The sequence below is a fragment of the Lepisosteus oculatus genome, chromosome 27 (assembly GCF_040954835.1).
Source record: "Lepisosteus oculatus isolate fLepOcu1 chromosome 27, fLepOcu1.hap2, whole genome shotgun sequence".
Classification (NCBI taxonomy): domain Eukaryota; kingdom Metazoa; phylum Chordata; class Actinopteri; order Semionotiformes; family Lepisosteidae; genus Lepisosteus; species Lepisosteus oculatus.
Window position 1 is genome coordinate 2,492,370 of NC_090722.1, and position 13,190 is coordinate 2,505,559.

General features: G+C 44.0%; 1 protein-coding gene across 2 annotated transcripts in view; it reads left to right on the top strand.

Annotated features, from left to right (window-relative positions):
- The first annotated feature begins 450 nt into the window (after positions 1 to 450).
- sv2a (synaptic vesicle glycoprotein 2A) overlaps positions 451 to 13,190 on the top strand; it is an 81,461-nt gene continuing 68,721 nt past the window's right edge. For both annotated transcript variants that reach the window (XM_015336673.2, XM_006641778.3), the window contains exon 1: positions 451 to 734. The gene's annotated coding sequence lies outside the window, so the exon portion shown is untranslated. The remainder of the gene's footprint in view (positions 735 to 13,190) is intronic.

The following is a 13,190-nucleotide window of genomic DNA, read 5'->3' on the forward strand; positions in this document are numbered from 1 at the left end:
GCATGGAATAAACCTATTACTTGTTCCTTTGCAGCCTACGCATACTGACGCAGCTACCCACCAGAACTACTAATTATAATAATAACATATAAAAATGATATTTCAATATTTCCTTAATAAAGGGTAGGCACCAATTTGTGGTGTACAATATGGATTTATATTACTTAAGATTTAATGTTTCTGGGTAAGGCGTGTGAACGTACTGTATAATCTTTATATAATATTTGAGTATATATTAATATTTAGGGCAACCCCATGTATGTATAGATATATGCATCACATACAGCATTTTACTGACGCAATGACCTGCCGAAGGCACACAGCTCCGAAAACCGTCTTACAACTGTTATGCAGAGCCTACTAAGTAGCTCGGAAAAGGGGGTGGCGTGCTCTCGGAGGGCAGCTTCTAACGGTAAGGGAATCGCGAAAGCTTTCTTCTCAAAACTGAAAACGCAACGCACTGCCGGCTAGTAACAAGTGACATCCCCCCAGATCTCCCTCCGTCCTCTCCCGCGGACCCTGCACGCCCCCACCGGAGCCGGCGAGTGGTGCGCCCCTTCTGGAGTGAGGCCGGGGGGGGGAGCGGGACTCCGGTACCTCTCGCATCCTTCCCAGTCTCCGCTGTGCGCCGAGCGTCAGGGAGGAGAGACGACAGCATCCTACTCGCCGCTGCTTCAGGGACAAGGGCTGCAGCGACCTGGGGCTTCGAGACCGATAAGCGTCGGCAGGAAAAGGTAAAGGACGCTGTGTTTGCTTCGTTATTTCAGCTTTTGGGACGAAGAACGAAGGTGACGTTCATTCTCCGTTTAACCGTAATAATCGTGACCTTTGTAAAGCTGATGTTAGGAATAATAACCTCGCCCTCTGTATCCAGTATTTTTTCCCACCCGGTTAAAAACGTGCTTAAGAAACGTTTGCATCTAAAAGCCATAGACAGAATTGTTCAATACATTTCTCATGCAGATTCACCTTGCTGTTCTACCATAACAGGGATAATCAGCATTTCGCAAACAATATTTAAAATGTCATGTTCAAGGATGGGTCTGTGTATCGCTGGGGGCAATATCTGATTTTATTTTCTAAAAGGGCATGCACATTTCTTGGCGTGTCATTAAAATTGCAAAAGCTGAGAGTCACTCCTGCGTGATAACACGAATCACACTGCTAGGGTTATTTTTAGCGACCGCAGCAATGGTATAAACATGTATTTGTCAACGTGGATATTTGGAGATTTGTGATTTTAATTATATTGTTTGTCGGGGGGGAAATAACGCAGTTTAAAAATGAAAAGTCAATCCGTTCGTTGGTTCCAATTTAATTTGACTTAAATCAAGCGGCGATTGCCCAGTGATGGTTAATGACAGCTGTCTCGCCTGTGCCGAGAACGAATGGTGTTTGACGGCTAATGGTGTTCAAGAAAACGAAAAATATGTTTTGGGCTGAAGGAATGACTGAAGAAGAAGTTGTATGTCTCGCATATTTTCCTGGAGACGGAGAGCGAATCTGTGCTGATTAAAAACGTGAAAATTTATTCCGGAGACCCCCGCCTCGCCCCCTCGCGAGTGGAATGCGTGGACGTGTGGGGGTTGGGGTGAACGTGAACGGTAAAGTGCATTTTTTTAAAAAAAAAACGCTGTAGTGATTAATTCGCTGACAGATACGTTGTGACCTTGCCTACTATGGATTCCAAGGTGATGTGATTTTCATACTTGGCAGTGCTGCTTTTTTTTAAGACGACAGATGAACCTTAAGAGAGAGGATAAGGTGAACGAGTTATATATATATATATCCAAATAATTTATCTTCCTCTCTCAAGGGGACGATATGACCTTGGAGGAAGTCACGCAGGGCTCGTCTTCTGTGGACTTAGTGTGAAGGCTCCGTTAGTCTAAGTACATCCCCAAATGGTTCTGTTTTTGCCGTTTGTGACAGCGCGTTAGTTCTGCTATGTCGACCTTGTCTTTAGAAACCATGTCACATACAAGTGTTTATTGGATGATGATGTGTAATACGCTGTATGGCTGCGCTTTCACCCCATATCTCTGGGTCTGCGAATCAAACAGGCATCAGCCAGGTGCAGTACAGCCTTTCGATTCTTATTGTAAAGCTGGTAAGCTGTCGTTTGGAATGATGATCTCGATCATCAAAACGTTTAACCCTTGTCAACGACAGATGCTACAACTGGCGTTTTGAGAAACTGTCCAAAAATGGACAAATGTAGGGATTCCGACGTCGAGACTAAAAGTGACTCCATACAAAGAGAATTGTAGGAATTTTGGAATATTACTGAAGTGATCATTAATCGATCAGTTAGAAATTCATCTGTGGAAGGGAACTTGGGAGAAAAGGAAAGAATCGTGGGAGGGTTATTTTGGGAATAGCCGACGTGTGTATAAAACGGGACTGCGTAAAACCCGGCGCACTGGAACGCCGGAACGCAATTGAACACTGAACAGATTTGAGTATTTTAAAACAATAAGACTTCCTGTCTGTTATTATTATATCTGTAGTGGTTCCTTCCCCACACGGTTACCACACTGGCAGGTAACATGTCTGTCATGAAAATAAATAGCTATTCTCCTTGGGCACAATTCCAGGGTAAATATATTACAGTTTAATGTGAGTTCTGAGGGCTTTGCCCCAGCATTTACAATCAGTGACACAAAACCATTTCACAATTTCCTAATAGGTACTAAACTATTGGACTGGAATTCAGGATGCCTGATTCCATCATGAAAAAGTGAAATTTTGGGGGGACAGTGATTCTAACTGCTGGGGCAAAGCCCACTTATTCTAAGATGGATCAAATGAATGACAGAGGGAGGGTGTTTTGAGCGGCTGGTCTTTTTTCCTGGACTTTGAATTGTAGACACCTATAAAATGTGAGAAAGTGAAATGATTTTGGGGCACAGATGTGAAGTGCTGGGCTGGAGCCCTATGGACTCAGATGTGTGAACAGTGTGGTCATTTCTTTCCCCAGAACTGGGCTGCAGGACAAAAGCACTTCACTTGGCATGATGACATTTATTTTTCTGCAAATGAAAATATAGATAGATTACAATAGATTACAATGAAAATAGTCCGGGGGATTAATTTTATCTGCCTGGGGGAAAGGTTCATAATATTAGTAGAATACTATTAAAGGTGTTTATTTGGATAGTTTGTAGAATAGGGACAGGCAGTTGTTGCGGAGAAACAGTGCAGAACGTTTTAAAAATGTTTTAAAAAGGGTTTAAGAACAGGACTGGCGTTCCGCCCAGGGTGTACCCTGCCCTGGGCCTGGTGCCTGCTGGGATAGGCTCCGGCTGCCGCACCGCCCTGAATTGGAAGAAGCAGGTAGAGGATGGATAGATGGATGGATAGCGTTAGTGGAGACTAAGATCTGTGCAGTTTCTGCCAGGGTTGTGGTGTCCTGGGTGTTACCCAGTCCCAGAAAATCCCCTGAAATCGTGACAGCTGCTGCTAACTGCACTGAGCAAGACGAACGCTGCTCTTCATTTTGATAGGTGGTGAGGAATGGGCAACTGCTGTACAGCTGAGATGTTTCACAATCGGCAATAAATCCTCGTGATTCCTTTGTTTGGTTTGAGCTGCACTTGGGGGCTTGATGTTTGTGCAGGACACTATTCAGTCAAGGGAATTTGTCTTTTGACAGATCTGTTCTTGCAGCAGCCTGGCCCCGTGTCCTTGAAGACCCTCCTGGATGTTTTTCAGTGTCAGGACTGTAACGGCGATCAGTGGTGGTTTTTCATGTTGTTCTGTACTCGGCTTTAAAATTGGATACCTCACTACCAGTGACTATTTAAACCTCCTCTGACATCAAATAGGGAAAAGCTCTTGCGTCCTGATTGGTGATTCAAGCAGTGTGTTTTCAGTATTTTCTTGTATTGGTCAGTTCAAAAGCAAGCGTCTTATAGATTTGCGCCCGGTTTCAATGAACAGAACCGTCAGCTGATCTTTGCCAGTTGGCCAGTCCGATCTCTTGCAGCTGAGGGCGGAGGTTCAAGGTTAGGTGTCCAGTCCTGGCCTAGGAGGGCTGGTGTATTCGCATGTTTTTTAAGGCTCTTTAAAGCTTAGGAGCTGAGAGAAGCCAATAAAGTGGTCCACAGAAACCAATAAAGAGTTTTACACCATTAAGAGCAGATGAATAATAAAGGACTAGAATTGGATACCCCTGGTTTAAACACTACACAGTCATTAACTTCCCAGGTTCCCAGTGATACCCCTGATGACCCAACACTAATGGACCAATTTACTGAGGGAGGCACAGCCTGGATTGGAACCTGGGACCAGCTGGCTGTATGGACCTCTGTACATACAGTAGGACAATCCAGGGATTCCCCTATAAGGCTCTGATTTCAATCAACTTAATTGATGAATCAGTCAATTAATTACAGTCCTTATTTTTTATTTTTCACAAGTTACAATAAGGCAATAAATAAACTGACACTAAAGGACGTTGTACTGATTTTGACAATATTTGTAGGTTAAACTGCTACTGTATGTGCTAATTGTGCTTCAGTAATTCTGAATAATTAATTACACAAGTCAAACTATCTGAGCTGAAGATGAAAATCTCTAAACAATAGCCGACTACTTGATTTCTTTTATAAATGTTAATGCTACATAGAGCTCACAAACTACTGTAGGAAATTTCACAGATGAGATGAGCCTTAAACGTGTTCTGAGCTTTACATTTATTTGATTAATTAATTGATTCATTCAATTAATTTTTTTGATTCAAATAAACAAATCAAGTAAATTGCCAAATGTACTTTTTTTGGAACAGTATGAAAATGTTTCTTGTGTACAGGTTGTGCTCTGGCAGCTCTAAAGGCACCCTGTTGAGGGATAAAAAGGTTATAAATAAGTAAAGGTGAAATGGACTGCAGATTTTTAAAACATGGTAGGCTTAATGTTGCTTCTTAAACCCCCCATGAAGTCAACAACATGACTTGAAAATGCCTTTTTTTTCAGTTTCCCAGATATTTGTCCATGATTTATCTAGTGGTGAAGGGGCCTAGATTAGAGTAGGGTTACCCTGGTGTCCTGCTCAAATTTCCTCCTGGCCTTTACCAATCATGGCCCCCATCTCTGAAATTGCTTCATCACTCTGCTCTCCTCCCCACTGAGAGCTGGTGTGTGGGGAGGACTGGTGCATCATCCAGGTGGGGCTGCACACTGGTGGTGGTGGAGGGGATCCCCATTACCTGGAAAGCGCTTTGAGTGGAGTGTCCAGAAAAGCACTATGATAGTGTAAGGATTATTATTATTAGGGTACTTCTTTAAAATACGCTTGAAAGTATTAAGTCTGCAAGGTACTGCAAACGTGGTAGGTGCTGAAGTGTGTCACTTTCATTAAAGCAGTTCAGACGATGCTCATTTTCAGATGCATAAAAAGAAGTTGCACACAGACAAATGCCTTAAGGTATTCAAAACCAAGGATAGGGTTGCAAAAGGAGGTTACTGACACCTTTAATTGTGGATCTCAAGGGACCAAGAAGAGGCAGTTTTTGCTGAGTGAGCGAAGAGGGCATTTGACACACATAATTTCTGCGGATTGTCTCATCTGTATCTTCAGACTGGAGACTCTAGGGAGCGAGCTGGCGACAGATATGCCTGGTGCTGTGGAGCTGCCTTTTGATTTAACAGGCAGGGTGATAAGAGACGCCAACAACGGGGGTGGTTAGTAAATTGTCGCTGCTTTGCAATCTTCGCTTGAGAAGGATTGCAACCTCTTTGCTGTCTGAGCAAGACGGGGTCTATTCATGTGCAGAAGTGTGTTTGCGCGTCTCGAGCGGCGGCGCGGCCCATTCCTTGAGACGCTGAGTGAGAGTGCCGGTTGAGTCCTGCAGTCCAGGCGGACCCTGTTCAAACCTGGATTATGTCATCCGCTAGGGGTTCTCAAGCAGCAGGGCACCGGTGGCTGAGCCCTGCTGGGGTTGGGCGGTTTTTATTCGGCATTCGGGTCCCTCAGATTCGTGCAGGAGGAGCGGTTGGGACCTGCACGGTGTGGTAACGTTGGTGAGTGGCCTTCAATTGGCTGGTTCTGTCATGGATGTTGGAAGGGACGAACCGTGGAGAGGCAGGAGAGCGGAAAAAGACCCTATGCGTAGCGGCAGAATGGGGGATTAGCCCGGGCTCAGCAGTTCAGGAGTCGCATAGAAACCTACGCCCTCAGGTAGCGGACGTGGGGCGACCTGGTTGCTAGGTGGGTCTCAGGACATCCGAACGTCAATGCTGAGCGAAGGTGAATGAGTGACCCGGAAATATATAGCCCCAGGGAGAGAGAGACCGGAAGGACAGCAAAGCACAGGAAACTAGGGACAGGACAGAGTAGGAGGCACTCCAGAACTCTTTGCACTGCCGAGCTCAGGCTAACTTCCCGTCTCGCCACTTCGCTTAGGGTCTTTTTCTGCTCTCCTGCCTCTCCACGGTTTGTCCCTTCCGACATCCGACAGTGCTATTGCCATCCTGTTTAGAGTATGGCACGGATCTCTTTTTATATAGAGATTGCCAATTTATATTTCTCCGCCATGCAGCAGAACGCCATCTGTTCTGTACGTGCAATCTTAGGAACGCCTGCTTGCAGAAGCTAGCGAGGGCAGTTAAAGATTAAAGTTCAGGTTGAATAGGTATATACTCTATATATTCTGTGTGAATGATAGTGTCCTGAACAGTTCTTTCTGGGCCCTATGCAGACGACACAATCCGGATAAGTGAGGAAACACTAGGAAAAAGTCATGCAGGAAAACGGAATGGAGACAGGGGGGTGTGTCCTAGGTGTGCAGGTGTCCAGGGGAAGTGAGGCGTCCGAGGCAAACGATCCATGCTGAATTCCAAACGGGAAACCGAAACAGGAGCATAAGTCCAAGGCCAGGCGATTCATCCGGGGATTAAAAACCAGGAACCAGGTCCGGACCGGCGGGGGGAGGGGGATCAGGAACAGAAAGCTAAAACCATAACGGAGCCAGACGCAGCGAGCTCTCACTAAACGGAATTCAATGAAGCTTTTAAGGAGGAACTGAAATCAGGAACAGGTGCGGGTAATGGGGCAGAACAAGGAAGGGCTGGAGCGCCCTTAAGAGGAGGAGTAGCGATCGTGACAGATAGTCAACATGCAACACTTCCTTTATGCTCAATTGCAGTGCTTTGATGCAACCAGCTCCTTTGTTAGTTGCTATATTAATTGTTCTAATTATCAGTTAAATAAGTGAGGCGTTAGTCGTTCTCTAATGGAGCTGATTGGAGAGCTTGCAAGCTGAGGCTGTACTGTACGTACTGGACAAAATCAGATTCTAATGGTATGCAGGGCTTGTGCAAACTATTTGATTAGTTTCCTAAACATTTAAGGAAGGAATCTGTTTCTTTCATTTTGAGCTCCTTTGTTTTCTGCGACTGCTTGTAATTAAGCTCTCATCCTATGTAAGTCGTCACTGGAGGTCTTTGTTTCGAGTGTAATTAAGCATTCTGTTAAGTCGGACAGATATTTCTTAACAGTGGTTAAAAGGATAACACTTAAAACTTTCACAACTAAACCCTTTATATTAAGTCACTCTTCACGGTGTTGACAATGAATCTTGTTTAGAAGAAAAAGGTATAGTCTATTAAAATAACAAACTGGTTTACTGTCACAAGTGGTAGTGCATTGTTTTCAGCTCCTATGCATGCAAAGGACAGGAAACTGTACAAAATTAAAAAACACATACTGATTATTACTGTGTGTCGAAGGAAACATACTGTATCACTTAGAACTGCAAGAACAACAGTAATCATCAGGAAAGGGACTTAATCTCTTTTGTCCTTGGCACACAGACATTTTTATTGAGCAGGCATGGCCGGTAATTGAATTATGCTTGTAACTATGTTCAGCAATCTATCAAGCCCTGAAACAAAGTAAATCCACATAATTTGTGAATGGAACTTCACTTATTTAAAACCATTTTAGAAAGATGGAATCAACTTTAACTTTCAATAAATAAAACAAATAAGACCATCTGCAATTAAAGTTCAGCTGAAACCCCACCAAGAAGAAAGTCTTTGCAATGTTACGTGTGAGACTTCACAAAAAATACCATTTAAAAGGAGAGCAAGAGGACTGAAGATAGCTGAGCAGTGCAGGTGTATGAATGGGCTCACAGACCATGCTCTTGGTTGACTATTCACCACTAATTGCTCTTCTGCGTAGTTCCCTCGAGCATTTAGTATAAAAATGACTCGTAGTAAAACTATATAAAGATCATATATTAAATAATTAAATATATGTAATAACATTTCTTTGGGAGTTCAACCCCACGGTTGGGAGTGAATTTAGATGGCATCTCTTCTGTTTACACACATCCTCATGGGGAAATTAGGCTTTTTCTATTTTTAAATTGGTGTATTTCTCAGGAATACGTTTCCTGTTAAATTGAGAACTAGTTGTACTTTAATTTCCAAAAACATCATTAAATAGTGTTTCGTTTGCTGCTCAGTGCTATATGTAACAAGTGATCCTTTCCGGGAAGAATGGTAAAATTGTACACAGGACCCCACTGCAATCTCCACAGTTGAATCTCTTCATCGTTTCTTCTGCCCAATTCTTTGCTTCATGGGCTGACAATGTCAGTGTGTGACTCATGTCATGAGTGATGGCTCAGGACATGAGGCACAGATAACTCTCAAATATTCCCTCTTAAAATATCACCCTGCCTCTCACAGCTGGCAGCCCACTGAAGCTCAGCAGGGCTGAGCCTGACTAGTACTTGGATGGGAGACCTCCTGGGAAAGCTGAGGTTGCTGCTGGAAGAGGTGTTAGTGGGGACAGCAGGGGGCGCTAAGCCTCCAGTCCATGTGGGTCCTAATGCCCCAGTATAGTGATGGGGGACACTATACTGTAAAACAGGCATCGACCTTCGGATGAGACGTAAAACTGAGGTCCTGACTCTCTGTGGTCATTAAAAATCCCAGGGCGTTTCTCGAAAAGAGTAGGGGTGTTACCCCAGTGTCCTGGCCAAATTTCCCATTGGCCCTGACCAATCATGGCCTCCTAATAATCCGCGTCTCTGAACTGGCTTCATCACTCTGCTCTCCTCCCCACTGAGAGCTGGTGTGTGGGGAGCGGACTGGTGCATCATCCAGGTGGGGCTGCACACTGGTGGTGGTGGAGGGGATCCCCATTACCTGTAAAGTGCTTTGAGTGGAGTGTCCAGAAAAGCACTATATAAGTGTAAGCAATTATGATTGTTAATTATGATAAAAATGCCTTTAAACCAGTCAGATATCACTTGCATGGGGAGACACCAGTTGGAGATGTATTCATTAGGAAATTAAATTCACTGCCTGTGCCTTCATTTTCAATATCGGTGTGCTTTTCAATTGCAGTTATTCCTAATGGACTCGTTGTATTGCCATAAGAAAGGTTGTCCTTGCGCTGTACTCCTGTAAGTGAGTGTGACAGCTGTGCTGCTCTTTTTTCATGCACGGTGCTTCTAATGACCTGAATCTGTGTTAGTGCTGTATATTAAGCAGTTTAAACTATAGTATACAGGATAAAGAACCACTTGAAACTGAATATAATGAAAATGTCAGAAAAAAGTCTGAGAACATTACCCTGCTGTTCTGAGTTGTTCCAATCATTTAACGTTAACAGTTTGTTTAAAGACCAGAAATACTGGATATACACCCCAAGTTGCTAGGGCTTCCTATTTCAAGCTGTCACTTATATTAATACGGCTATCTACTTCCTAGTGAGTCCTGCAGGAACTGCGTGTGACACACAGTGCTCTGACCTTCTTTATTAATCCTTTTGCCAATTTCCATCAAGGATTCTCAAGTCCAGAGAGCCACAAGGTCTTGGGTTGTGCACCTGCGCTTAAGTGTGACTGATTTCATTAAGCACTTAATTGGATGGATAATTTTCTTTATTTTATCCTTTTCATTTGTGCGGGAAATGAGAACCGGAGGATAATGCAGACACAGGGATGCAGGGAGGCCTGATCCGTGATTATTTCAGGCTTTTTGCTCTCCATTTTTGCTATCCATCCATCCAGCAGCCATATCACCCTGCAACTCACAACTGGCAGCCAAATGAAACTCAGCAGGTGTGAGCTTGGTCAGTACCTGCATGGGAGACCTGCTGGGAAAAACTAAGGTTGCTGCTGGAAGAGGTGTTAGTGGGGTCAGCAGGGGGCGCTCACCCTGTGGTCTGTGTGGGTCCTAATGTCCCAGTATAGTGACAGGGACACTATACTGTAAACAGGCGCCGTCCTTCGGATGAGACGTAAAACCAAGGTCCTGACTCTCTGCTGTCATTAAAAATCCCAGGGTGTTTCTCAAAAAGAGTAGGGGTGTTACCCCTGTGTCCTGGCCAAATTTCCCCCTGGCCTTTCCCAATCATGGCCCCAGAATAATCCCCATCTATGAACTGGCTTCATCACTCTGCTCTCTTCCCCACTGAGAGCTGGTGTGTGGGGAGCGTTCTGGCGCACTATGGCTGCCGTCACATCATCCAGGTGGGGCTGCACACTGGTGGTGGTGGAGGGGATACCCATAACCTGTAAAGCGCTTTGAGTGGAGTGTCCAGAAAAGTGCTATATAAGTGTAAGCAGTTATTAATTATTATTATTATTATTATTATTATTATTATTATTTATGCGTCATCCAGTGGTATGTCTTGGAAATGTAAAAAGGCTGGTATAATACCCCTTGCCTGGAAAAGCAGCAAAGAGAGACAAAACTGGAGCAGAGGTGACAAAAACAACGTACAAACGGAAAGATCATTTGGCAGCAAGATTCTGGGCAGTAATCAGGAGGGATTCAGAAAAGGCAGGTCTTGGTTATAAAACCTCTTCATGAGATTTTGAATACGCTACAGCTGTAATGGATAAAAACAGGGCATATGTTATGGTTTATTTAGATTTTAACAAGGAAGATGATAGGAATTAGATAGACTTCAAGACTGGGCGAGCAATGTCACTTGAAATTTTTGTTGTACACAGATTTGTATTTTTTTGGCAGCGACCTGCTTCGTGCCAGCCAGACAGGTAAGCTTTGTGCAGAGACGGGGATGTTATTGACTCGTGGACATTTTCTCCTATGTCAGCCGTCGAACTCCATAACTCTTTCAGAGTCACCAGTGGTCCCTCTGACCAGTCTCCTACTGGTCCGGCTGCTCAGTTTGGGGCTAGCGTCTAGGTGACACAATTACACTCCCCATTTCTTCATGATGGACTTCACCACGGTCAAATATATATTCAGGGTCTTTGTGTTTTTATACTCTTCTCCTGATCTATGCCTTTCTACAGCTCTGTTCCTGAGTTTTTTTTAAATCTCCTTGGTCAACAGGGTTGACTTTTTGCTTGAAATTCTCTACCTGGCTGAGGGATCTTACAGAGACGGCTGTATTTATTCTGAATTTATGTCAACCATGATCTAACGCACGTAGACAAAGGCCACACGGTTGACTGGGTGGCTCATTAACACATTTGTGCTCTGGATCAAATTCAGGTTTGCCAAAGTAAAGTGGGTGAATACCCCCTCAATCAGAATGCTTTAGCCCTTTGACCCTCTTTGACCCTTAAAATTGTTCTGTTTGAACATCCAAGATGTGATTACAAGCGTTCGTTTTAAAATGTGCATACATTTACAATTCAACAACATTGGATGTCCATCCAAAGCATGGGTGGTGAAATGAGCATATTTGGTTTAAAAGATGTAAATCAAGGGTGTTAAAGTTGTGAAATGCACTAGTGAGGCTTCATTTAGAGTGGGCATTGTAGAACAATTCTAGATCTAGATCAAAGAGAGATGTTATTCAGAAGCCAGCAACACAACTCTTCCAGCAGACCATTAAGACAGGGCTCGTACCCAGGGACTGGAGAACTGCGGATGTAGTGCCCATCCATAAAAAGGGTGACAAAACTGGACCAGCTACTCCTAAACCTGTAGGTTTGACTTCTATTACGTGTAGAGTAATGGAAACAATTAAATAGAGGATCTCCTATATGGAAATACAGTAATATCCTAGGATATATTCTGGATTTAGGAAAGTTAGGTCTTGCCTGACCAACATGTTAGCATTAAAGGATAAACAGTCAAGGATGCACATTGGCATACGATATGGTGCATTTAGATTTTCAGAATGTGATGTTCCCTAATAGACAATTCTCACGTTGCACGTTTTAGGCATTCGAGAAACTGTGAGGGTTTGGATTGAGAAATGGTTACTAAACAGAGAACAGAGAAGTGAAACCTCTAACTGGGACGATGTAGTTACTGGAGAACTGCAAGGATACAAGGGAACATGGTCATACAGAAGTGTAACAGACTGCAAAAAATGAAAGAGTTTAGTTTTGAAGTACGCGGGGAGCCTGTCACATTCAGACCCCTCAAGGGCATTGTGAAAATGAACCTTACGGAGTTCTTCAGAATCAACAAGGGAACAGGAACCAGGGCACAGAAATAGAAACTAGGAGGAAGTGTGTTTTTTAAAACCGAGAACCTCCTGAAATCAATAACTTCCTCAAGACCATTCGGGCTAAAAGGGCTCCTCTTGTTTCTCCACTTTCTAGTTTCTGTGTGTTCAGTGACGCGCGTCGCTCACGTGAACGGTGAAGAGTTAGGTGGCTGTGGTCAAGCCTTGTCACTTTGCTTCTGTGAGCCGAGCTGTTGTAGCGAAGAGGCACCCCTGGGTGGTCTCCAGGCCACTGTCCAGACAGACAGACAGACTGGCCGGCACCCTCGAAGACAGAGTGGGCTCAGTGCCTCCTCATCGCAATGTAATATATACTGTATACATATTTCTGCGAAGATTTGTAAAGTGAAATGCATTGTTCTTTTTATCTTTATTGGAATTTGTTTTTTACGTTGAGAATTGGTGTTCATGAACAATTCAGGAAGCACCAGACAAGGTTCTGAACAACCACTGAAGAAAGTGCCAAACAACTACTGAACACGTCCCCTTTAATCCCACATCTGGTTAATGGGCGTGCTGCTGCTGGTGTCCAATACTTAGTACACCTTCCAGCCCTGCCCATTCTGCCTCGGGGCAGGGCTGGAGGTCAGATAGCTGCTGCAGTGCTGTGGTTTCTGCATTGTTAAGCAGGTTGGCTCGATCGATATGACCTCTCGCATACCAGTGTACGGGAAATGAAGACGTTGTCCATCCATCCATGATCTAACTGCTCTTTCCAGTTCAGGGTCACAGGGGA